Source organism: Trachemys scripta, chromosome 1, assembly GCF_013100865.1.
Source record: "Trachemys scripta elegans isolate TJP31775 chromosome 1, CAS_Tse_1.0, whole genome shotgun sequence".
Lineage (NCBI taxonomy): Eukaryota > Metazoa > Chordata > Testudines > Emydidae > Trachemys > Trachemys scripta.
Window position 1 is genome coordinate 155048516 of NC_048298.1, and position 27976 is coordinate 155076491.

At 40.4% G+C, this 27976-nt stretch overlaps 1 long non-coding RNA gene across 1 annotated transcript in view; it reads right to left on the reverse strand.

Annotated features, from left to right (window-relative positions):
• Nucleotides 1–682: 682 nt before the first annotated feature.
• The window catches only part of LOC117887761, a 35315-nt gene continuing 8021 nt past the window's right edge, over nucleotides 683–27976 (reverse strand). The window contains exons 2-3 of the long non-coding RNA XR_004648201.1: nucleotides 6592–6705; nucleotides 683–3139 (exon numbers count right to left, since the gene is read on the reverse strand). This is a non-coding gene — a long non-coding RNA (uncharacterized LOC117887761). The remainder of the gene's footprint in view (nucleotides 3140–6591; nucleotides 6706–27976) is intronic.

Here is a 27976-nt window from a genome sequence, read left to right on the forward strand (position 1 = left end):
GTTAAGGGTAAAGGAACCCCTTGGTTGCTGTTTAGCATTTCAGATGAATCCAGATAAGAACACACCTGTTCTGCTGCTTCCCCCAGACAGGATTTATTGAAGTCCCTTGCCAGCTGTTTTTAGGACTTGCCACACGTCCCATCTATTTAGGTTAGCTTAATCTTAACCACTTTGTCTCCCTCTGCCCTTTCCCCACTATCCTTTTGTATACACTGGGAATTGGTCCCTTTTGTCCTTGGCTGTAGTTTTCACTGAGTCATTTGTTTCCTTCTCTTCCAGATCGTTGGTTCTGTGTGGGGATGAGTTCAGTCTAGGTTTGGCGTGTTTAACATTTTTTACTTTGGTTACTCTACAGAGCATAGATATTCTTTGATAGATGCCTAAAATATATATTCCAGGTGTGTCCAGACACATTGCATTAGCTAGGGCTCAAGATTCCATTGATATAAGTAGGAAATTAAAGGTGACCTACAAAAAGAAAAAAAATAGGTTTTGCCCTTTTTACTAGCATTCTCACTTCGATAATACAGAGATGTGGATTGGGAGCTCCCCCAGCTGTTAACTGAAGGAGCAAGGAGAACTTTTCTTCCATGTTTTAGTTAAATAGGTGCTAGCAAAAACAAATAAAAGTACCCTCCAAAAAGAATCACTTCCCCTCATTATCTTTGTTGTCATAGTTTTATTGGGTCTTCAATGATCCCTGAAGTATTTCAGGTATGATAAGCCTTGGATTTCTAATATTTGAAAAAGGGGCACAAGTCCATTCTTTTTCATGTCACCTTTAACAGAATGATGATAGTTGTGAAGGATTAGAAGCAAAAATACCCAATTACAAATAAATTTGTATAAACTATATCACATCAAACCCTAGTAGCATTTTAAAAAATTATACAATTCGCTGAAAACTTGGACAGTCTTCCCCATTATAACTGCATTGGAGTGTAAATGTTCCAGTGCCTAATGCCATGGGGACATACCCTCTAGCTTTCCAGCCGGTAGTTGGAAAACAACCGAGGAAAAGACTGAAAATTTCCAGCATTCACTGAGATCAAGGTTAAAAGCTGGGGACAGTACTTTATGAGCTCAACAGTGCCCATATGTTTAATAAAACTCATAGGTAAGAGTGAAACCTCAGTACTTTGATTTTAAAAAGAAGTTCACAGTAACCTGGGACACAACACAATGCACATAAGCAGAAAGCCAGCTGAGTACTCATGCTTTTTCCATAGATGCAGTCATTCCATGTGGAAAAATGCCAGAGCTTCATTCCTAAGGCTTTCCTCAGGACAAACACAGTTGTCTGGCAGAAAATATACATTTATTTTGTCCTAGATGCAAAGCTGACGCTCAGCTTTACTGTGATTTCACCTCCTCTGATTATCCCGTGGGTGGTCAGGTAATTTCTTTCTCAGGGGTTCCGTTATCAGTTTAAGAACACCTGCCTGCTGCTCAACCCAAAAAATTGAGAAGTATAGCAAAACGGAGAAAGGGAGGCCTGTAATTAATAGGCCTGATCCTGCAAAGCTTTACATATATGAATAACTTTACTCATGTGAGCAGTTCCATTGACTTCCATGGGACTAATTATGAGAACAAAGCATTTGTAGGACTAGGTCATGGACCAAGATTACAAAAAGAAAGAATAGAGACAGTGTTATCTAGTGCTTAGGGCAGAGGACTTGCAAACTTAAGATTTCTTTCTGGCTCTGCTCCTGACTCAGTGCACACCCTTAGGTAAGTCACATATGGCCAAAGGTATTTAGGTACCTAAAGATGCAGTAGACAGCTCATGGGATTTTCAAGAGGCCCTAGGTGCCTAACTCCCTCTGAAATCAATGCAATTTAGGAACCTAACCTCTTTAGGTGTTCTGAAAATCCCACTAGGTACATACCTGCATCTTTAGGTGCCTGAATACCTTGAAAATATGGCCCTTACTCCCTGCTTTAGGAAAGCACATCCATCCATCCCTATTCAGGGACATGCAACAGTATGTGCATAGCTTGATTTGATTTCAATGGGACATGATTCAAGTTAAGCATGTGCTTAACTATATTCCTGAATTAGGGCCTGTCAAAGTTATCCTTACCTCTAGGACACCCTCTCCTGCCCAGATACAGCATTTGCCTCTCATACCCCTTTGGGGGCCACTTTCTTGACCATATTGACCAATCCTCATCAGTCTCTTCTCTGGACTCTCTCACTGGGTCTTCTGTGGCTTAGCCCTCTATCCAAGTCAAACAACATGTCAGTCCCTTTCAGGGATTCAGTTTTAAACCAAAGGTCCTTTGCCCCTCTTAGACTCAACTTGAATTGTCCCTTGTCAGGATACTGATCTTCAAGGCTTTTCCCTCAAGCAGGTCAAAGTACCACTAAAACTAGCCTTCACCTCTCATGGGCTTCCATCTCATTCCCTGGTGCACATCGACCCTTAATGCTACTCCTGTAGTCTACTTTCTGGCCACAGCCAATCCCAAATTTCTTCCAGGTCCTTCCTAGGGAGAGAAAACTGTCACTAGCTGCTGTCTCCTAGTGCCATCAACCCATCAGTGCCCCTCCCTCAGCTCCGTATACAGCCTAGCTCCACTGCCTCTGTCCAGGAGACAATTAGTGAATCTCCTCCCGGGTGCAGAGCATAACTAACTAGCTTCTTTCCCTTGCCTTACAGGTGATCGGGATTAAGCCCCATCACAGGGCCAATACCCCTTTGTGGTTCCATTCCTCCATGTAAAGACAGGGATAATACCTACTTTTTAGTAGTTTGAATAAAATTAATTAGTGTTTAAAGCATTTTTAGATTGCCAGACAAAAGGTGCTGCGCCATTTTCTTTTAAAAGAAACCATAGTTATACAAATTATCAACACTTAATATCTTACATCAAAAAATGTATAATTCAGATCTCATCTTCATTTTCATCTGTGCTTGAAACAATATATGTTGAATCATTAACCTTGCAGGCACCCAATATGGAACCTGAGTGTTTAATCCAGGGCCGGATTAACCTTTTGTGGGCACAGCGCCAAACATATTTGTGAACCTCCATTGGCATGGTGGGGTGGGTCGCTGGAGCGAGGGGCCAGCCGGGGGCAATGGAGCACGGCAAGGTCAGGATCCCTACCTCTCCTTCAGATGAGATGAACCTCCAATAAATGTGATAAAAATGTGCATGTTAGTTAACAAAAATAGCAAGTGCAACACTACGTCAATATCATTGTGAAATTCTAAAGATCTCTGTCTGCAAACTCCATTGAATTCTGAGGTGCACTCAAGATGTCACAATGAGTATTTCCATCCTTCAATCATATTGTCCCCCATCAGACGATCCATCCTAGAGTTCATAAGTATTCAAGAATTCCCTGGATTTCCTTACCAAAGAGGTTAACCTTTAAGTGCCAAAGTAGGCAGGCTTGGAGATAATATATTTTCACCCCCTTCTTTTATATATCTAATTATTCAAGTAAATAACAGGGACAAGTTAAACTGATGTCAACCAGGTTTAAACTAATGTAAGAGTGTCCATAATCAAAGTTCCACCCATTTAATTAAACTAGTGCAAAATCTACATTGGTTAAACTGACGTCGCTGTATGTGTGGACCAAGCCAGAGATTGTCCTTCTACAGAAAAGGTCAAAAATTAAGTTCCTCACTGGGATTCACTTCCATTTAGATTTTAGAGGTTATAGTTGCAAATACAAAAATGTTTTTAAAAGGTTTCCTGTGTCTATCCCCTCTGATTTTTGGATCAGTTTTATAGTAATATGTTGCAAGGGTGAAATAATGAGTGATTTTTTTCTTCCAGAGAAATCTGTTAATAAGTGAGATTGTTTTCATCCCATGGACTTTTTGTTGTTGTTGTTGCCCTCAACAAGTGTAGATAAAATGCTTCTGATTAAATCATAAATCTTAATTTGGATCTGTGGGTTTACAACATAAGGGGATTCCATAAAGGAGCTCTCAATTTGGACAGTGGACTATACACTGCAATATACACAATATTGTCTGCATTTAATTTAATAGAATGTCAGAACATCAGACTAAAGATGGCCAAAATGTATTAGATAATCTATTTTCCAAGCCAGAACATCATTAAACAATGTGTAAAGTGTTTATATTAGATATTATACCACATTCTTTTCTAGCATTTTCTGTAGTATTCTGAAGTTGTATATAAACCATCAGTTAATGGGAAAATAGGTCTGAAATTTCATGAAATTTTCAAGTCATGTAACATTGCAATCTAGAGCATTCCCCTAGCACTGTCTGACAAAAACTATGACTGGCAAAAGTTGGACACTTTAAATTCAGCTACTCGAATGTGGGAAATTCTGACATTTCAAAATTTCCTTTCATCTTTCATCAAGGTCAGACTTTATTCCCACAAAATGAAATTTAAAAGATCATTGAGAGAATATCAAAATGACTTTATTGAAACATTTTGTTTTGATAAAGTCAAAATCATAGCAGCTGACTCCGGGAGTGAGCACCCATGGAAAAAAATAGTGGGTGCTCAGTACCCACTGGTGGGGAGTGGAAAGGGCAGCGGTAGGGGCGGAAGGGGCAGGACCCACCTGGGACCCACCTCTTCCAGCCACTGGGATGCTGCCCTGCAGCATAGCAGGCTGGAGGCTGCCTGAGAGAGCCTGCCTGGGGAGGTGACTTCCGCTCCCCGCTCTGGTTCAGGTGCCAGGGACCTGAGGCAAGTGAGCCAGAGCCCTCCCTTTCTTCCCCAGCACATTTCCAAATTGCTCAACTGTGGTCCCCGGCTGGGGGGGCGGGAAGGGGCGCTTGGGGGAGGGGGCAGAACAGGGTGGGAACAAGCAGCCTGGAGATGGCTTCTCGGGGAAAGGGTGGAGTGAGGGCAGGGCCCTGGGCGGAGCACCCCCAGGAAAATCAGAAAGTCAGCGCCTGTGGTCAAAATATTTAATTTTAAGCTTTTCTCAGCATTTCATTTTGACTTTAACATTTTCAACTTCAGATAGTCTAAAATAATAAAAATCTCAAAAAGATATAGTCAAAACAAAGCTCTTCAATCTTATCACGATTAAATATTTCAATATTTGTTGTCCAAATGTTTGATGAATTTGATAAATCCCCACAAAACATTTCAATTTATTCAAATAATCATTTTCTGATTGGAAAATGTTCCATTAAAAAATTCTTGACCAGCTCAACCTATCCAGAGAGTTTTCAGAGAGCCAAAGCAATATATCAAGAGTCAGTAGTCAATGGGCTTTGTATAAAAGACACATCTTTTTTCAATATCTTATTTCTTTCTTTAACTTTTCATAGACAAAGTAGAACTGCGGAGCTTTGAAGCAAAAGGAAAGAGAAGAAGAAGAACAACAACAACAACAAAGCACACAACTAAAACTGCTTGAGGTGATAGAAAAGATGGTACTAATCCCATGCGCTATATCTGGGCACTGTGGAAGATGAACAAGGCACAAAAATATATTCTTCTGTGCTAGTGTGAGTTAGAAGTCAGGAAGGTCTAAGTATGAAGTGCAGCCACATGAGTAAGTAGTAACAACCCCAGCAAAAGCACAGTGAATCAGAACTACCAAGAGGAATTGCTGTTTCCAAAGGGCTGGTTGAATAGTGGTGTCTGAACGGAGGCCTTTAGGTAGACATAGTGCCCCTAGGAACCACAGGGAAGCACAACAGCTGCACCACCATTAAAAACAGCAATGTGCACTCCTGCTCTGATAGCCAATGTAAGGGGGCAAGGCAATGACTCACCTCCTCCAGACCCCCTTGGAAAGTCTAGCATAAACATCAGTGTTGAACTTGAGTAGTCCTTGCATTCAGTGGAGTATAAGGACCACAAGTGTGCCAGATCCTTACACCGAGTTGGTAGGGAGCAGCCATGGAGAGCCCAGGTACAATCCAGCCATATATCTTTTATCTAATCAAATTCTCTCTGAGACAAAGGAGGCAGTTTCAGGGTAAATCAGCAATTGGTATTTTATTTAAAAATGAATAAAAACTACCTAGGTGTTTTATTTAAACAAAAGCTGAAATTCTCACTTAACCACGTGACTCCAGGAACTGGAGCTTCAAGTAAAACATTAAATAGCACAAAAAACACAATAAAATCATGAGAGTTGGCAACAATTTGATGTCAGTTTGTGTGGGAAAAGGTAATCTTATAGAGAGTTTTTGATCCTCGAGATACCACAATGGAGCAGGATATGTTGTAGGGGGTACTTAATAAAATGAGGGACTTCTGGATGGGCGATTACCCTTTAGATCTCTACCAAAGCACATGGGATGAAATTGTGATCCAATTGAAATCAATGGCAGAACTCTCATTGACTTAATGGAGCCAGTCTGGTGTCTGTATGCTCACATTAGTCTCTCAATCACACTGTCTTGTTATTTTGGAAGAACTAGATACTACCCTTTGAGACATCAGAGGGGAAACATATAATAAGAGTACAAGCAATATATCTAAGTGTTACAGTGATGTTCATGCAAGCATCTTGTAACTTAATGACAAAGCAAACTAAACCTTCACTTTGATGTGAAAGCATGTTATAACATGTTATATGGAAGAGATATCGTATTTTTGGTTCACACAGATACTCTTCACCTTCTTTTTGATGTCTCTTCTACTCTGGATGTCGCTGGTGATGGAACTGCCAAAAGATTCTCACATACTGTGTGTTCGTCCTGTGCTCATGACATGCAGAGCTTCCAAATCTAACTGGGAGACAACAATTATGACTCTTTAGAAAGAAGAGGAAGATGATAATCCATCCCACACTTCAGCAGAAATTCATGTCAAGGTGTTGACAAAGCGGTAGGAAAAAATCCAGAAATAGCTTTTGTCTATCACATAGGATGTTTCATTGTTTCAATATCATATAATGAACATGCAGCTGCAGAACCCAATTATTGCCTTGAGTGGAGCATCAATACTGCTCATTTCTTTGCATGTGTTTCTGAATTTTCCGTACATTCAAAAAGCTGGAACAAGTTTTTTGTGCACTGACAAGAACATCACTCTCTGAAGCAGAATATATCATCTGTAACAGAAGCAGCTGCAGATATGAGATTCAGACAGATCCTTGTGGTCCCAGTAGTCATGTTTTGGTGAGGTACATTTTTTCCTATTATTAAGAAGCTGAGGGTAGAATTCTCAAAGCACCCAGCTACTTACAGCATTGTCAATGAGAAACCCTGGGTTCCCAGAAAGCATTAGTGTTTCAAGGAAACTATACCATAAGCAGCCCCTTTCCGCCCCAAATCAGAATTTGGAAATTGCTTTAGTTTAGGAGTTTGTTCAATTTGCTGAATTTTGGGGTAAGTCCAAACAGGCGATGTGCATGGAGACTGTATCTAAGAAAAGATCAGAGACTGTGGCATAGAAGAAATCTTTCCTAGTGTCATGATTACATATCAGATCTTTGCTGGCCACTAACTGTCATAATTAAAGAGAACTGCATCTCCAAGTTATTTCTAATAAAGGATGAAATGTGACAGTTCATGTCAGAAAAACAAAGTGAATTCTTGGTCAGTGCCAGCATGAATTGCACATTCTGTAGACTTTATCTGAATTTGAGAGAACAAAACTTTAGAGGAGATAAGTAAGCCACCCACAGAGGTAAGCATTATGTCCAGTAGTGAGTGTTTGTAGGATGGCGCCCATAGATATTACATCCACTCTCTAATGAATTTATGTAAAATCTTCAGAAAGGCAAGCTGAAAATAACAAAAGAAATTCATGTTAATGCTTCTGGAAATATCTTAAAGTGCAGTTGAATATCCCCATGACAGTTTTGACAGGAAAAAAAGATCTATTTTCTCAGGTCTGTTTTCTTCAACTCTCTTCCAAGAGTGGTGGATTTAGATCAGGAAGTTACTGATCACAAAGCTCAAGGATTAATACCTCAATAGGAACCAGAAATGCCTGAATTCCAGTCTTGACTCTGACTCCCTCTGTACCATTTGGTAAATCAACCAATACCAGGGGCTTGGGCCACCTGACAGAGATGGCCAGATTTATTGGGACTCCCGCACCCTATTAAAAACACAAATGTGTCAAAATGCATTAATACGAAAACTCCATTCAGTGTTTATACACTGCAATAATAATAAAGCAAATCATATCCCAGTTCATTATGCCTAAATTAACTGCTCAATTTTTCCACATACAAAGTGAATATGGCTAGATATCATTACACAAAGGTGTTCACTGCTAATCTGGACAACACTGGTGTTACAAGAATCAGTCATTCACAGGTCAACAAGTTGTTCTTTCATCTCCTCCAATTTTCTGAAACCTGACCCTTATGCTTTTCCCCCCAACCTATTGATCCTGTTACAGTCCAGTTTTTCTACTGTGGAAGCAAAGATATGTAAAAGACAATAGCCACAATTCCAGAAAGTAATTTAATTAAAAGAAATAATCCTAACCTGTGGTAAAATTACTCTATTATTAAGAACATTTCATTTCAGCCAATGGTGAGAACTGGTTTAAAACAAAGTTTGCAATTGTTCACATATGCTATGAAAAAATGTTGCAAGAATCTGATGTGTGCCAAAGTGATTCTTTTGGCTTTCTGCCAAAGGGAATTCATGTCGAGCCAGGAGAAAGTTGAGATTTTGCCTATTAAGTTTTAGGACTAGCTATTTTAGCTAGTCAGAAACTAGTTTATATGTTTACATTAAATCTCACTTTTCAGAATAGGCCAGATTCTGATTAGCCAGAGCACACAATAGGATGTTTGGTCATTACTAAGCCAATGAGAATACCGTTTTTCCAGTAATACCGCAGAAAGAGAATATTCATCACTTCATTATATCAATGCCTCATCATCAGTGTAATGGAAGGATAAAAGTCACTGGAACTGAAGGTCCTCACAAGATAAATGTCTTCCACTTCTATAACTATCTGGGTTTATTCTTTATGTTTTATCCCCCAACCAGTCTTGGCTTTGACATTCACATAGCAACATATGATCATTAGCCCATGACAACAGTTGATTCCACTGACCATCTTTGTTAAATAAATTTGGGTAGGCCACAATTCATTTGTGAAATTCATAGTTGAGTGAGCTAGTCTGGAAGCTATGGACCAGTATAAATAATGCCACATGCTGGGTGAGAGGGAAATACAAACAAAGATCTTAAAAGTATGGTCTGGGGTAAATAGCACTCTAGTCTTTCAACCAATGCTAAGGTAAGAGAACTATACTATGGAAGGCCTCATATCAGCTGAGTAAATAATGCCATATATAACAATGTACATGGCAAGAATCCACACTAAGATCCCAAGGCTGTGAATCATGTGCATGGGGAGGTGGCATCCACAAAAGTCTCGGGAGCGCAGGTGGGGGGGAAATCATGACATATTAGGATAGGGTTGTGACATTATTGACACGAACCGTGACCAAATAGATCATTGTTGCAAACAAGGTCCTATAGTCACACCAAATCTTGTACAAAGGAGGTCAAGTAAAGTGTCTATGGAAAGGTTGTAATTTGCTGGTTATGATTATGCTGTCTGTATGTGTGTATCATTTTTGTATTTGAGGTTATGAATATTGGCTATGTACTTGTATCTCAATGTGTTTCTTTCTAAGTAGCATCAGTGAAGCATTTGGTCAGCTTCTTGAGAAAGGACTATTTTGAGTAAGTGCCCAATTAAGAAACACTTAACTGACAATGGACTTTGAGAGACGCCAATCCATATCTGAGCTTTCCTGGGAAACGTTCAAACTAACATGTAAACAATGGTGTCAGCCTGCAAAAAGCTGAATTATTTATAGACATGTGACTTGCCCAGGAGGCTACAAACTCCATCTTGTTGCTGTCATTTTGCACAGAAGAACAAAGGGGTTTTCGCCCATAAGAGAGAGAATATAAAAGGCCCTAGAAGCCCCTCCATTTTTTCTTCAGCTAGCTCAAGAGATGGCCTCTCCATTCCAAAGAGATGCCTGAAAGACACTAGGACAAAGGACTGTAACTACCGGGGTCTGAGTAATTGCTGGACCCAGGCCATAAACCACAACGTTGGTCTGAAAAGGATTGGGCCCGGACTTGGAAGATTATTGGAACATCTCTAAGGGTGAGATTTACCTGTATTCAGTTTACTACTGTATTAGGCTTAGAGTTGTATGTTTTGTTTTATTTTGGTTGGTAACTTACTTTGTTCTGTCTGTTATTACTTGGAACCACTTAAATCCTACTTTTTATATTTAATAAAATCACTTTGGCTTATTAATTAACCCAGAGTAAGTAATTAATACCTGGGGGAGCAAACAGCTGTGCATATCTCTCTATCAGTATTATAGAGGGCGGACAATTTATGAGTTTATCCTGTATATATGAGTTTATACAGAGTAAAATGGATTAATTTGGGGTTTAGGCTCCCAGAAAGACTGAATACGGGATGCTGGGAAAGTCCCTGTTAACTGAGAAGCCCCTGGGCTAAGGGAATCTTAGTGTTTGTGAACTGCAGGGGGGCATGGCCCAACCTCTTGGTCTGTGCTGTAGCTGACTGGAGTGTCTAGATCAGCATGACGGGAGTGGAGGGAAGCCTTCTCTGGCAGGGGGGTTTGCTCTCAGTGGTATCCCAGCACAGCTAGTGACAGTCTTGAGGGAGTTTCTGTGACCAAACCTGTCACAGGGGTAAATAATGCATTGTGAGACGCAGGGATAGGGGCATTCAAAGGCCTTGAAAATTTAGATGGAGGCAGAAAAAACCCAAACAAAGCCTTTGTCTCAGCATTTATTTTACAATCAGCAAAAGACACAGGAAAAAAACTGGAAGTGGAAGGAAGAGAATAGGTCACGCCTCGGGGAGAGAAATATTTGAACATTGGGAGGCAATGGGGGCTCCCACGGTGTGTGCGAGGAGTGTGGGGGGGGCTTCCCTGTTTCCCTCCTTGAGCAGGATAGCAGAGAGTTCCCCCCCACCCTTGGCTCCCTGTGTGCTTGTGGGGGTTGCATTTCCCTGGGGGCTGATGTGCTGCAGGTTGCACCCCAGGTCCTTGTGGCTTAGCTCGGGCTCAGGGCGGTAGGACTCCAGCTGGGAGTGGGCATTCCTGAGAAGCTTGGCACTGGAGGAGACGCAGAAGGAGGTGATGTTCCCCATCTTCCTTCACCGCCTAGCCCTGACTGCCCGGACAGGCGCGGGAGGATGCAGGGGGAGCCTGACACCAGCAGCAGCAAGAAGCCATGGACAGCAGCAAAGAAAACAACAAGCAGGAGAGGAAGAGGTGGCGGCGACTGTTGCTCCCTCCAGCTGCACTCACCAGCTGATCCCCCCACCGGCTCATCCAAGACGCCTTGCCCCAAGCATGGCCAGCACGGCCAGCAGAGCAGAAGGCGCAATAGCTAAATCATCCTGCACCACGAGATGTTTCCCGGGGGCCCTCAAATTGGCCAGGGCCCCTGGGCATCGGGTTAATCCACCACTGCCACTTGGACTCATGTTGAGTAGTTTCTTATTCCACAAGTAGTTCTACTGATTTCACCAGGCACAGCTGCAGAATAAGGCAATATTCATCTTGAGTATGGGGTGATGCCTGGCCATTAATTTCTCTGCCCCCATCTTTCCCTCTGTAAAGTAAGGATAACATTTACCTACCCACCTCCCAGAGGTGTGGTCCTATAAGTCATGGAGTCTCCACAGATATTTAGTAAATGGCTCAGACAACTGTCGTTCCTTGCTTTAGTGCAGTGGATGTAACCTTTTATCTTAATCAATGTGTATATTAAAGTCTTGTCTATCCTAGAATTTTTGAGGAAATCACCCGCTATTGCATTGTACCTGGGGCTTCTCCACCAGTTATACAAACAATGGGAACATTAGCATAGACCGAGTAAAATATTTGTGTCCTGTCCATGCTAGTGCTCCTGCCACTGCTACTGTCAGTGGCGCTGCCCTGATTATGCAGTAAGTGAGGTGATTTCCCCTAAAGTGCTAGAGTAGACAAGAGTTTCAGACAATATTTTCACAATGAATTTATGGGATTTTTGTGTTTCAATTTTTTGGTCACCAAATTGAGGTGCATTTTCTGAAAATCAGGTCCACGGTAGGTCTCTTCTATTTGGCACCTAAAGATTGAAGCATCCACTATCTTGGCCTCAGTGTTCACACCGATAAGAATAAGGATAGTCAAAAGGCCTAATACAAAGCACATGAACATCAATGAAAGTCTTTCCATGGACGTCCATGGTCTTTGGATCAAGCCCTCAAAGCTTCCATTAATCTAGAAACAAATGTGTCTTCTTTTCTGAATAAACAATGAAGTTCTTAATATAGTTCTTCCACTTACAGAAGGCAGTGCTCCCAATGTATTTCAATATGGTATCATTTATTATTACAGCTGAGGATATACTATTGTCTAGTATAGATTTTGTTTGATTTGTCCATAGGGGCCTGATTCTCATTTACATTCCCACTTTGGCAATGTAAAGTGGCCTTAAAATGGGGAATAAACATAATGTACATCTTTTTAAGGCCCTTCTACACTGCAAGAGCCATAGTGTAAATGAGAATCAAATCTTAAATTATTAGTCACTAAGCCTTCTGCAATATTTATTTTCAAGTAGTAGACAAATATCAATTTTATCGATTTTTGTGGTGAGGATTATTCAGTTGATAAAAATGGTTTTTGAAATGTGATTAATAGTTAAGGCTTTGTGAACACAATTTTGCTTTCTGTCTAGCCCAGGGTATACATTTTTCTCTGCCATCTTTCTCATGTCCTTTTAGGTAAACTTCCTGAATGGTAACAGTTCCCCTTACTAAAGAAGTGACTTCATTATAATTCTTTGTTAAAGAGACTGATGGGTTCAGGAGTTAAGCCAGCAGCCAAGGACTGGGGAGATGTGGGTTCAAGTCCATGCTCTACCCCAGTCGTCCTGTACAACCTTGAGCAACTGACTTCCTATCTGTGCCTCAGTGGAATGAAAACACTTCATAACATCTCTGTGAGGCAGGGAAGTACTCAGATGCTATGGTAATGGAGACCATGTAAGTACCTTATCTAGATAATAGTTAGACTTACCAGTGAACATATTTTTACCAACTTTTTTGGAAGAGAACAGAAGACCTGGTCCCATGGAGAACCCTTTAGAATTTAGAAAATGTGGGGTGTATTTACCATACATTCTGTATTTCTCAAGGGCCCAACTGCCATATTTTATATAATCTGTCAGGCTAGGAAGACATTAAAAGCATGAGAGTACCTTACTACTAGCTCTGTATAATAAATTAACAGAGTCAAAAAACTGTAGAGAATAACTGCCCTAACGGTGATACAGACCACGTAACTGGTATTTTCCATCTGAAACTCCAATTATTCCATGAAAATGCAGTATGATCTTCATTTCATCTCCCTGTCCTGTCCCCCCAGGTCCCAATCATTAATGAATTCATTAGATTTTTTGACTCAAATCCGGAATAGTCCTTACAATGCAATCTGTGCTAAAAAGTTTTTTTGTTTGTTATTTCCTTGATCGTCTCTGTATGTAGTAAAAATGTTACTTTTTTGTTGTTGTTGCAAGGAGCCAATGACCTTCTCTCATTAAAACTGAAGCCCCTTAATGTTTATTTTACCATTTTTCTGACAGGTACCTTATTTACTTCCATTAATCAATTAGCAAGAAACATTAATAAAGAGATGTTAATAGGAGTGTGAAATTTATAAAGTTAAAGCAATTATTCCATACTACAAACTTAAACATTACTCTCTCTCTCACATGTATATATATTTATCCCTATCAAGTTGGTGGAAGGCAATATTGAAACTCTTCAAAACAAAACAAATTGCCTGCTGGCATTTCCATTTACCAAGTGGTTCAGTAAATTGTTTTGTTAAGAATAACATTTTCATCTCACTTAATCATTATTCTTCTAAACAACGTTTCCCTTTAGAAAATTCAACACTTTTTGCCACCATCTTTGGATGATTTATGAACTTCACAATCCCTGAACTAGTAATATTGCAAGGTATGTTGTTTACTTGAAGCATAATGTTACAAAGAATGTCAGAACTTTTTCAGTGTGAATGAGGCCTAGGCTACCAGGCTATAGCTTCTTGATATGAATGAGGTCAAAAGCACAATTAACAAATAAATAACGTATATGTAAATGAAAAGGTCCTGTTCGCTTGAAAGCAGATTGGCTGAAATGTATTGTTTCATGTATTTATAGTATAACTCAGTTTACCTTTAATTCAGTATAAAATAATAACTTCATTTATGATTGGCTAACATTCAGAAGAAGGTTGTTCTCTAAGCCAGTCTGAATGCAGGGTTTTCAGAGAAAAGTTGACTCCACTCCTAACTCTGAATTTTCATATGTCTATAGGAGTACAGAACCTAACTACTTTCTGCCCTAATCCTTCAAACATTTATATAAAAGTGCTTAATATTACTTCAGTGGGACTACTCATGGGCATGACCTAAAAACCCACTGAAGTCATGGGGGGTCTTTCCATTTACTTAAATGGGCCACGGATCAGGCCCACACGTACATAAAGTTAATGAGCGTTTGCAGGATTGTGGCCTTAGGCCTATAGGAAAGCACCTTCTTACTAATGATGACGTATCTGTAAATGGAATGCAGAAGAAGGATACAAATCAGCACTTCAGAAACACATCACCAAGGCTGGAGGTGTGCTCATCACTCAAATTCAGCTCCAGATGTAGATTTCAAAGGCCCTAATGTTGGGAAACACTTCGATTCAGGTTTTTGCCATTAGCCCAAATCTAATCAGTTTTTAATCACAGCAAGTGCAATATCTAGGATAGGGGTCGGCAACCTTTCAGAAGTGGTGTGCCGAGTCTTCATTTATTCACTCTAATTTAAGGTTTCGCGTGCCAGTAATACATTTTAACATTTTTAGAAGGTCTCTTTCTGTAAGTCTATAACATATAACTAAACTATTGTTGTATGTAAAGTAAATAAAGTTTTTAAAAATGTTTAAGAAGCTTCATTTAAAATTAAATTAAAATGCAGAGTCCCCCAGACCGGTGGCCAGGACCCGGGCAGTGTGAGTGCCACTGAAAATCACCTTGCGTGCCGCTTTTGGCACGTGTGCCATAGGTTGCCTACCCCTGTTCTAGGACAACAATTTCCGGTCTGACTTGATCCAGTTTCATGTGCAAGTTTGTGCACTGGATTTGACTCTTCTCTGGACATGGCATCTGTATACTGTGGAACTTCCACGTCCAGGATTTCCTCTGACCTGTCTCATATTAGGGGAAACCAGCTTCTTTTCTTCGGCTGCTTTTCATTCCATACTGCGTGCTTCGTTTTGAAATTGAGATCGAACAGCACCCAGCTACACATGAAGGGGGCTTTAAATAAGTGTATTATAAGTATTTAAGCACGTTTACTTAGCCCAAACTGTCTTGTCTTCATTCCATTCCATCAAACACAGAACAAGTCTTTAATTGTTTTATTACCTAAAATTGTAATGATTATCTCTTCCTAACTTGAAACAGAATTTGCTGAAGTACATTTGTATTTCTGCTGAAAAACACAGGATCTTAACAGGATATCTGAATGACTCCTCCAAAATCCTCTAGAAAATGTCACATATCTCAAGCACGTTAAAGATTATGTAATTCCTGTATCAGCTCATGTTTTCTGTCACCAAGAGGTTACAGAGAGAGCAGTAGGGACTGCAGCATTCTGAAGTAAAAGCATGTCACATGACTGCTTTTCAGCTGTGGTGTGCCATCAAGCTCTGCCATGTCATTGCTATCTGGTGGCATATCCCTCAAATGAATGGCAGGTGTGATGTGCCTTTCACTTCAATTACGTGCATTCACAGAATGTTGTAATCATCTCTGGCATTCCATATAAGCATTCCCTACTGTGTTCTGTTCTTTTCCTCTGCTCAGTTATTGGATAGATGGAGCCATTTTTGTCATCCCTAATATCTAATAGATATTTCCTCATCTGACACCGAATTATTTTTTCAATGTGAAATGTCTTTGATTGTAATGTATCTTTATTGTTGGAGATCTTAACACTTGTTTCAGTCATATAAAATGTTATCAGTTTAAAGGGATGATTCATATAGAAGCTGGTTTATAATTTTATTTTTAACATCATAATTCCTTACAGTGTTTTAAAGATCCATATGATAGTCTTTGCAACTTTGTGCACTGTGATGTTTACAATAAAATAGATGATGATTATATTTCAATAAAATATTCCTAGAAATAAGATATTGACAATTCCCATCAGACAAGGTGGCGAGTTATTTCCCCCAAAGATTAACTTGCATTCCTGAACTGGAATGCAGTTAATTAATTTTCAAAAGGCAGAAACTGTGTCATGGCATGTTGGGTTAATAATATATCTTTTTTGGAGTTCCACCATTTGAAGCTTCATTCTGCCTTTTTGGAAATATTGCTATAGTGAGAAAGACATGGAATCTTTAGTCAGAGCATAACAATCTTAAGGCTCCACTATTATATAGTCTTATTTGAAGGTCTAGCAAAGTTCACCATCAACATCCTTCAATTAGCACAAAATGCAGCAGCTCATATTTTCAGTAATTCCAAATAGTATCACTCTGTCTTCTCTATTCTATAATCTCTTTGCTGTCTTCCTTTAAAAGTCCATGCTGATTTAAATGTTTTTTCCCTCACTTACAAATGCTTTAGTGATAGCTATCTAGCATAGCTTTCAGATTCTGTCTCGCCATATGTTCCTAGTCACTCACTTAGGACTGCATCTGTTAAATATCTGCTCCAGTATGGTTTCAATATCAACTCAAAAACAATTGGGGCTAGAGTCTTTATAATAATTATTCTCTACAGCTGTAGAATCGGCTTCTGTTCAAATTAAAAAAACTATGTATCTATTCTCATTTTTAAATTTTAATCAAAAACATGTAGGTTTGTGGTATTGGGTTCATTTTGGGGGTTGAAAAGTGGAAGCAGACTATTGTGAAGGTGTAATATAAACATACTTCATATTGTACTAATTAATACAATTTATTTATCTGGCCTTCGCCATAAGGAATGCTTTTTTTAATATATATAAATCTCAAGATGTCAAAAAGACATCAGTACATAATGTCTTATAAATTAGAAGCCCTGTTTGTAAATAATATTATCTTACAGAAACATCCTGCCTTTCCACAGGTTTTGTTATGTTCTTCCAAATCTAAAAATGTATTAATTAGATAAAAGCCCACATAACCCAGTTTTTCTTCTCTTAGTGTTTGTGAAGAGCACTGCTATCTTGCTTTTCTCTGCAACCAGAAAGACTGAAAAAAAAAAAATCTATTGTAGCACCTCTTGTTTTACTCATTCATTTTAAAGGGGCTGATGTTTTCAAAGAGATTATTGTTTCAACCCTGGAAGTCCTCCTCTGCACCAGACATATCCTCGGACCTGGGAGTTGTCAGATCTGGCAGGTTGGAAAGAGTCACATACGACAACATAGACAATGCATAGTGTCCTGGAGCAGCTTGGCCTTTTATGGAGATATAGGATTAGTATGATATATAATTCCCAGCTCTTGCTGGATGATTATGTCTCAGCAATAACAGAACTACTTTTTACCTGGCTTGGACGGTGGAACTGATATTGTTATCAGTATTATGATCCAGGCCTTTGTCACCTTGAGATTACACTGACTGTATCTAATTAGGGTTACACCTTAAATTTAGTTGGAAGCCAAAGTTAGAACAGAATGTGGCAGCCCACTTGGTCAACAAAATGTTTCACTGTAAGCATATCCAGCCAGTGCTCTGTGATCTGCACAACTGCAGGTGGGTTTCTGGATGGAGTTTAAAGTGTTGGCATTGACCTATAAAGTCCTAAATGGCATAAGGCACTCCTATCTGAGAGATCGCTCTCTTGCTATGAAATACTGTGAAACAGCTGAGATTTATGGAGGTAAATATATTTATAGCTGGACAACCCTTGGTATACAAGAGAGTGGGTAGTTGGCAGGCTCTGCTTTGAAAAGAGATCACCACCACCATCCTTGAAACAGCCCCTAACTGCTGTTCTTCAGGGCATGCTCCAAATCACATCTTGTTAGAAGAGTTGCTGAAGCACACATTGCTGGAAATAATACTTAAAGAAAAATGAGTAATTTGGTGGCTACCTGTTTTTTAGTGTAATATATTATGGGGCTGCTGTTTCTTTTTTAATATTTATTGCATTTTTAAGTGTTTGTCTAAGGCATCTAGACTGTTCAGACAGGCACCTCTTGTTATTTTATAAATCTAAAGAATGAATAAATAAGAAACACATATCAACCAAAATATTTCCCGTTCATAAAATATCATATCATGATTATTTTATGAGTGTTAATAAAAAGTCAAGGCTCATTTGGAACAGGCTGACCCCAATGAAACTTCATCATCTATTGAAATCTTGATCACTTACAAAATTAGGGCCTGATCTGTTAAACACGTATGCATGTGAATAAAATTACTCAGGTGTATAAATATTTGCAGGATTGGGTGCTTAGGTTATAGTTATAGGTGCCCAGAAACTGATTTGGGAACATGAATGAAAAGACAGACATAGGAAAGAAACTTCTCTTGGTCAGAAAATCACTCCTCAGATGCAAAATTTGGGGAAATAAGAGGGATATTTGCATTCAGTTGGAATTTGCATAGAATAATATCTTCAGAATCGAGCCCCAAGTGGGGTGAACTTCAGTTAATCATCTGCTAGTCAAATTCAAGAACTTCACAGGAATTCAATTTAGGGGGTGTTTTAAGGTTCTTCTCCTCAGGCCCAAGCTAGAATACAGTAATAATACTTTGTGTGTGGGGGGGTGTAGATTTACATCTTCAAAGTGCTGCACCAGATTTTAAAAAAATGTAAATTAATAAGTTAAATATACTGCTGCTTTACTGGAAAAGGTTATATTTAGTAAACCAATAATATCTGCCTCAATTTTTAACAGCTGATCATATCTAATAGATTTTAAATAAGTGTGAATATTACATTTAAAGTAATGGTTAATGGATGCATATAGAACCAAATGCTAGCAAATGCAGTGGATCTGAAGATTGTTTTTCTGGAAAAATGTATGTAAACACATGGTAAAATGATAGTTTAAGGTGGATACTTTCCCAACAGCTGTATACCAGCCTTTTGAACTCTCTTCCACTGGAGTCCCACTTTGGGTGCAGGAGAAATGTAAGACAGGGCTATTAGAATTTTATATTTCAGCTAATGAGTGCCCAGTTTTTAAAACAAGACAGCAAAATAGCATTTAAATAACAATAGAAACCAGTATTTGGGGTAGGGAGGGTTATAATTATAAGAATCAAGTCTTATAATTTCACGGTTAATCCATCTTCCTTTTTGTCTCTCAACTTTTTATCAACTTAGGGCTGGTCTACACTACTGCCTAAGCAAATGTCACTTACCTCGCTCAGGGGTGTGAAAACAACACCCCCCAAGCGACATAAGTTACATCCACTTAAACTGCTATTCACACCATGCCATGTCGGCAGGAGACGTTCTCCGGTCGGCATAGCGCGTCTTCACCAGACACACTACAGCAGTGCAGCTGAATCGGTGCAACTGTGCCAATGTAGCACGGTAGTGTAGACATGCCCTAAATGTAGAATAGAAGCATAGGAAAGAATAATAAATTATGGATGACTGTATTAATTCATAGACCTCATAACAGAGAACTCTCGGCACTTTCTTCACCATGCACTAGCAAGGAGCAACAAATCATATGAATGCTGGTACTAATATTCCTATGTCTTCCAGTAATTATAAGCAATATCTCAAAAACATTGTTGCCTCATCCACGCCCACAGTAAAGTGGCACAGTTTGATAACTATGGATTTAGAGATAGTGAAGAGTTCAAATAAAGTTTCAGTCTGAATGGAAAATTAAGATTTTATCCGATTACAGAGACATACATTATTAGAAAATCTTAATCTTTTCTTTTGCTTTACTTTCTTTGTATTACCTACATGTAGCAAAAGTGGACATGACATGAAAGCAACAATGCTATGAAAATAAATATTGAGCCAAATGTTGTGATTCTTAATTGACCAATAGTCCCATTTAATGGGAGTTTTGCTTGGTTAAGGACCACAGAATTTGGCCCTCTACGTATTATTTATATTACACCTAGGTAACCATGTAACCTAGATCTGAGGTAGGAACCTGCTGAATAACTTCATGGCCACTGCAGGCACTTACCATGGTAAAGGGAAGTTTATTTAAGGTAGGTGAATCCTGTTTTTCCTATTGTAGATAAACTAAAAATAGTTTATAAATGAACAAATGTAAGTGATCTTGCAAGCCTTATAAAATTCAGTAAAAGGAGGAGAGTTTTAATTTGATTACTTAAAGAAGCCTCTCAAAAAAAATGTCCCTGGATTCAGCTAAGCATTTAAGCATATGTTAAATTGAAGATGAATGGGATGGATTTAAGCACAGTTCTTAAATTAAGAGTGTGATTAAGTGCTTTGTTGAATCAGGGTCTATTTGTGTACAATTGCACCTTGTCTTTTGAGCACCGAATTCCCTTAAAGAGTGTTTTGATATAGGCAGATTAATTAAAATTAAAAATCTTAATTTCAAAGTATATACCACTATATCTGTCTCACCATAATCGGTTTCCATTTGCTCTCCAGGAATATTAATAAGCCTTAAATTACAATAACATTTCAATATACCATTAGAGTCAATTTCAATTAACCTAACCCTTAGCAGAGTTTATTCTAAACTTTATCTCACCAATTGAAGCTTGATGTTTAATAGCAGGATTGGCCTTTTTTAATATAATTCCCATCTCTACCTAAGTCACATCAATCTCTCTCTGCCTCAGTTACCCATCTGTAAAATTAGGATAATTATTTCAACCATCCTTTGTCTGCCTTGTCTATTTAGATTGTAAACTCTTCAAGGCAGGGTGTTTCTCTCACTATACATTCCCACAGAGCCTCACACAATGGGACCACAATCACTTTTGTGGTCTCTAATGTGCTACTGTAATACAATAATAATTGGTCTCTCAAAATCCTTAACCATATCCCACTTTGCCTTCAATCCTATTGGCACATTTCCATTTAATTAATAATAAAACTTACATTTTCAAAATTTCTAATAAATACATCCTTCTTATCAAGGCCTAGTTGTAGCTTCGGAGAAGTCCACTCCAGATAAACAAGAGGTATGTTCCAATACTTTCCCTTAGAAACCTTTCAGTTTCCAAGCATTCAGAATTTAAATTTGAATTATAACTTCAGCAGGGGCACAAAAACCCAGTTAAACAATGGAGGATCATGCACATTTTTCAATGAGGAGTATGATTGTTGTTTAGGAAGGTGCCTCTAGCTATCTGATGCCCCAACTGTTCACATATATCACTGGCGCCTTCTAACAGGCCTACTCTCACCTGGGATGTAATTGACACATTGGGCATAAGCAGCTCCTTTTAATATATCAGGATTGGAAGGCACCTCAGAAGGTCATTTAGTCCAACCCGCTGCTCAAAGCAGGACCAATCCCCAGACAGATTTTTACCCCAGTTCCCTAAATGGCCCCCTCATGGATTGAGCTCACAATGCTGGATTTAGCAGGCCAATGCTCAAACCACTGAGCTATCCTGATACATAGTTAACATTGCTTTCTAATCTGAAAGTGCTGATGTAGCACAGTCAGGGTAGACAGATCTACAACAACGTTTGTAAGGCAGAAATTGCAATGCTGGAACATGAGTCATTGGATTCATTTACATAGTTCTGCATGAGGCTAAATAAAAAAAGTAACATTGATTTCCTGCTGATCCCTCTCCTCCCAAGTTAATGAATTAAATCTACTCACGTTAAAAGAAATGGCGGCATCAAAAGATCTGCTATTACCATCAATGTAGCAGGGAAGAAACTGCTAAGCAGGACAAATATTAGGATTTGAGGTGACTCCAATCACAATTGCCAACCATATTGATTTAGGATGTATAGTATCAAATTTATGCTGGTAGCACTGCATACTAGTGGAAGTCTGGTGCTATACCTTTTTCTTAATGCTTCCTATTAGCATTGATGACACCACTTAAGATATGTCTACACTACAGAGCCTATGCCAGCATATCCTCCTACTCAGGGCTGGCTCCAGGCACCAGCAAAGGAAGCAGGTGCCTGGGGCAGCCAATAGAAAGGGGCGGCACTCCGTCCGGTATTGGGGTGGCATGTCCGGGTCTCCGGCGGCGGGTCCTTCACTCCCCTTCTTCTTCTTCAGCAGCACTTTGGTGGCAGCTCAATTGGGTTTTCTTTTTTTTTTTTCCTTCACTGCTTGGGGCGGCAAAAAAGCTTGAGCCGGCCCTGTTCCTACTGCAGGTGCAGCCTACACCGACAGAAATTTTCCTGCTGCTGGAGGACCACCTCCTCCCTGGATGATCAGGGCTGGATTTAAGGGCAGGTGACCACTTGGGGAGCTGGGCTTGGGACGCACCGAGCTCAAGGTACTTTTTTTGTTGTTAGCGACAAAAGGGAAAACAGAATGTTTGAAGTGTTTCAGGTATTCCGCATGTGTATTCATTTTTCACTAACCTCCTAGAATGTTCTGGACTTTTGTAGAATCTCATGGGATCTTCCAGACTTTCTGAGAACTACATTTTCCTCAGACCTTCTAGAATGTTGTTAGCCATGCCTTCGCGGATATATAAGGGGCAGGGCAGTGCCAGTCAGTCAATGAGATATAAGAACAAAGTAAAGTGAAGTGAGAGCCCAGGTGAGATAGTGTGAACCTTGTTTTATTGCGTAATTGTGAAAGTGTACTTGTGTTTTAAGACTTGAAGAGTGTTATTAGCGACTAATAAAGGACATATTTAATGAGACAGCGGAGATATTTACCCCTATCTACCCAACAATATAAAAGAAATACTGTTACTTCTTTTGCCATGCTTATCAAGTAATGTTTGATGACTTTCTAAGACTGCGGAACATGGAGTTTTGCTCGCTCTCTCTCATAACGTCTGTCTGTTTTCCCTGTAGAAAATAAAAGATGCCCATGAAGAAGCCTTCAGGAGCTCAGTAGAGAAAGCTAAAAGCTCAGTTGCAATCTAGTTTACAGCAAGAGGTGAATCTGATGGAAAAATATCTGAAACAGACCGGGCTTTAGGCAGTAGCATTTGTTACAGTGTAGAAGAAACTGAGGAGATAAGCGTAAATGATGGTAGTCCTATTACTAAGGAATTAACAGATTTACCTGAGGATAAGGAATGGAAATGTAAGGAAAGTGATAGAGAATCATCCAGTTTTCCTGGTGGAATAAAGGAGATTGATGATAAAGAAAAAACATCTGATTTACATGAGAGAAACGATAAAGAGGAATCAACCTTGCATGATGACAGAAACAGCAGTGAGAAAAATTGCACATCACAGATTGATACATCAGATGCTGCCTTATGGCCAGCAATCCTAAATTCTGCCGATATTGATCATACAATTTTGAATGGACCAGGCAAAGTGGAGGATGTGACATTTCCAGTAAATGAGCAAAAGTGACACTTCTCAAAGTCATACTGTGAAAGAGTGCTTAATAATGGTGAGAAACTGAATTGACATTGGCTAGTTTACTCAAAATCAACTGATAAAATGTTCTGGTTTTGTTGCAAAATATTTGACAAGAATGCCAAATAGTTGCTTGCGCTTTCTGGGTACAATTGCTGGCATAACTTAGTTATGCTCAGAAGCAACATGAAAAGTTACCCAGCCATTTTATGGCCTTCTCCAAATGGATGGAGGTCGAGTCAATGCTCAAGCTCAATAAATGCATAGATGCAGAAAATCAACTCATTATTAATGTAGAAACCCAGTACTGGAGGAAAGTGCTCGAGCATCTAATCTCTATTACCCCCTTCCTTGCAAAGAATAATTTGGCTTTCTGGGGACATTCGTTAACTTATTCATTGAATGTAACTGTAATTTCCTCAGTTTGGTAGAACTCCTTGGGAAACATGACGAAGTCAAGTAGTTCGTAAAGAAGCTATGGGCCATTACTGCAGCAAAACAAACTCAAAACAAATTGATTGACCTTATGGCAAGGAAGGTGCTTGACAACATATTGATGCAACTTGGCAAAGTGAAGTACTATGCTATAATAATGGGCTACACTCCTGACATTAGTCACAGTGAAAAGATGCCATCTACAGTAAGATTTGTTGATGACGAGGATGGCGGTATCCAAGTAAAGGAATACTTGGTCTGTGAACAACTCTACTGGAAAAGTCTTAACAGAACTGTTTATGAAAGTTTTGAATGAGACTAAAATAAAGCTTCAAGATTGCTGTGGCCAAAGCTATGACAATGGCACAAACATGAAGAGAAGAAACAGTGGTCTCCAGGCAAGGATTCTTGTGCTGAATCTAAGAGCTTCTTTCACGCCTTGTGGCTCCCATTGCCTCAACCTGGTTGTGTCAGATGCAGCATTATCTTCTTTAGATTCAGTATCTCTCTTTGGAGCACTGCAAAGTATGTACGTCCCATTTTCAGCATCAAGTATCAGGTGGAAGAGCCTCACGGACAATGTTACAAATCTGACGATGAATTTGCTAAGTGACACTTGCTGGGAGAGCTGCATTGACAGCATAACGCCGGTGAGGTTCCAAGTGACAGAGGTTTACAACACTCTGGTGGAACTGGCGCAATCAACTAAAGCTGAGGCTGGAATCCAACATAAGACGCAAAGACTTGCAAACCAGATCACTGACTTCAAATTTCTGGTCTCAATTGTGGTTTGGCACAATATCCTGATCCAAGTAAATGTTGTAAGCAAGGCATTACAAACTCAGTTGATGGACATCGCCACCGCTACTACTTTGATAAGAAGCTGCCTTGATTTCATAGTGGCCTACAGAGACAACAGATTTTAAGATGCCATCACTGCTGCCAAAGAAATGGGGAAACTTAGGAGTTGAATCTGTCTTCAAGGAAACTCGTACTCATTGGGAGAAGAGATAGTTTGGTTACAAAGGCAGAGATGAGGTGATGGGCAGCTCGGAAGAAAAATTCAAGAGGGAGTTTTGTTTGCTCGCTTGTTGATACTGCTTGAGTGGCCATCGAAGAAAGGTTCAGACATATGAAGCACCACAAAAAGACCTGGGAGCTTTTGCATGACCTTAATAAGCTGCTGGCAGACTGGAAAACATTCTTGAACAATTGTACGGACCTTCACCGGATGCTGACACCTGGGGAATGTTCGGACATCAATGATAAAGACTGCTGTTTTGAATTGGACAACATTCGTCACATTTTGTCACACAGGAAGGACTCTCAACTCCAAGTTCTCCAGTTTATTCACGATGCATAGCTTAAGGACACTTTTCCTAATGTGTAGATAGCTTTGAGGATTCCCCTCACGCTGCTGGTCACAGTCGCGAGTGGCGAGTGCAGCTTTTTGAAGCTCAGGCTCATCTTTGATCGATGATGGCTGATGAGAGACTGACATCGCTTGGTATTTTATCACTTGAAAATGCCATTGACCAGTCTTTGGATCTCTCTGACGCTGTGCTTCCATTCGTGAGAACAAAGGTGAGAAAAGTGACCTTTTGAACTAAAGGACTAGGGTTAACATTTGAAGGCTGTCACCTACTGTAACACTATTTAATACTGATCCACCCAATGTTGGTGCACAGTTCAATTTCTTGATGTTAGTATGTTTCAGTTATTCTGAATATTAAAAAGTTTATATAAGCTTAGAGGAAACAATTTTTTTTAATTTGCTTATATATGGCATGAATAAATAGATTTACAGATCCTAGCATGCAAATTTATCATCTTATATGACAGGGATAAATCATGCATGCAAATCATGCATCAAAGTCGTGAAATGGGCTACAAATGCAATAAAAACAAGGTTTCAAAAGTTTAACAAATGCGGGGGCGCATCCAAGATGCTCCTTGCTTGGGCACCATTTGGTCTAGGGCTGCCCTGGTGAATGACATTAGCTTATGCCAACATAGCTGTCAGCATAGCTGCATTTACACTGGAGATTTTCAGCGTAACCACATCTGTCAGGTGTGTGGGTTTTTTCAGACCTCTGACCAATGTAGCTATGCCAATTTAAGCTCAACGTGTAGACCAGGCCTGCACATCCTGTAAAGTGGCAAAGGCCATATTACTCCAAAGAAAACACCTGAGGGCCGAACGCCCCCCCCAGCACCGCCGAAACACTCCCCCCAACCCCCACCCCGAAACACAACACCCCTCCCCCACCCCACACATCAGTTCATTGAGGGGCAAATCCCAACGAGCCTTTATAGACTTTATAGACCCCAGGGGCCAGCCGTGCCCAGGGGCTGCTCCCCAGACCAGGTTCCCCTCCCCCCCCCCTAACTCCCCCGGAGGGTGCACCGCCCCCCCGCAAACCCTCCTCACCCCATCCCGGTGGCCCCCGCCCCGAGTCCACTCACTGGCTTTGCCAGGCTTGGGCCGCTGCAGCAGCTCGGCAAGGAGGAGCTGCCTTCCAGAGGCACCAGAGAGCCAGAGCGTCCTGCTTGCAGCGGTAGCGAGCCCTAGCCATGGAGGAGCTGGTGCGGTGCAGGGGGCAGCAGCCCTGCAAAGGCGGCAGCGTGGCTAGCGGGGAGCAGCCACGACCCTCTTGCCCAGGCTGCGGCCCGGCACCCCCCTCCCCCCGGGGGCTCCTGCAAGCTGCAGTGGATGCATGCGGGCATCAGCCCCCCATTCCGCCCCCGGCTGCCCCCTCACTGCGCTCAGGCTCTGCGGCTCCCGGGAGTGTGGCCACCACCACCGCTGCCCCTCCCAGAGCAGGCTCAGGGCCCCGCGCCCCAGTGGCTCACATGCCTGGGAGCCGCAAAGCCTGAGCATGGCGAGGGGGGAGCCAGGGGCCGCCGACTGCATGCATCACAATTTATTCACAATTCACATCTCCTATCCTTTCATGTAGTCTTTGTTTTAATGCTTCTCATGCTTTCCTCTATGGATTTGGTGAGAGTCTTTCTATAAACTTCTGTGGCCTACAAGCCAGACCTTATTCCCTTGCCTTACTCTCCATGTCCTGTACTTTATTGCCTCCCCCACATACATCCTTTCTCTCACTCCCCATCTCTTTTCACAATGCTAAATGCAATGTCTATACCCCACTGATACATGGCTTTTTCTGCATGAGTCCCCTGATTAGTTTCTAAAATTAATAATGAGGGCACTAAGTACCAATGATTTTATACTAACCCCTGTATACAACTTATATATAGTCTACACCCTCTAAGTACCTTAGCTATACCAACCTAACACCCATTGTAGACATAGCTGTACAGACAGAAGAATGCTTCCATCGATGCTGCTACTATTGCTTGGGGAGGCCATGTTCCTACACTGACAGAAAAGCCCCTTCCATCTGCGTAGGCTACAGCTATAAGACAGGGTTATGGTGGCCTAGGTATGGTGACCTAGCTCTATCCATATAGTCCTCATAATATAGACATACCCTTACTCTAGAACCACAAGTGATCTGTGCTACTAATGCGGGGGGACTGAGTGAGGGCTGCTGGCTTCAGCAGTAAAAACAACAAGGAGTCTGGTGGCACCTTAAAAACTAACAAATTTATTTGGGCATAAGCTTTCGTGAGTAAAAACCTCACTTCTTTGGATGCATAGAGTGCATACTTTCACTCTATGCATCCGAAGAAGTGAGGTTTTTACTCACGAAAGCTTATGCCCAAATAAATCTGTTAGTCTTTAAGGTGCCACCAGACTCCTTGTTGTTTTTGTAGATACAGACTAACACGGCTACCCCCTGATACTTGGCTTCAGCAGTATAAGCCAAGCAGCAAATCTGGGGGGAACATGACCCCCTATGTCCCCCACATGTCACCTAGGTCTATAATATTCCCATTCTTCATTACCTCTGCCTTGCTAACAAAGTTTATACACATTATCAAGCAGCATATTAAATCATTAGAGCAGAAGACAGAGTCAGGAACTGTGGATTCTGTTCTTGGACAAAAGTTTGCTGTCACAAGGCAGGGCTTTTCCCAAACTT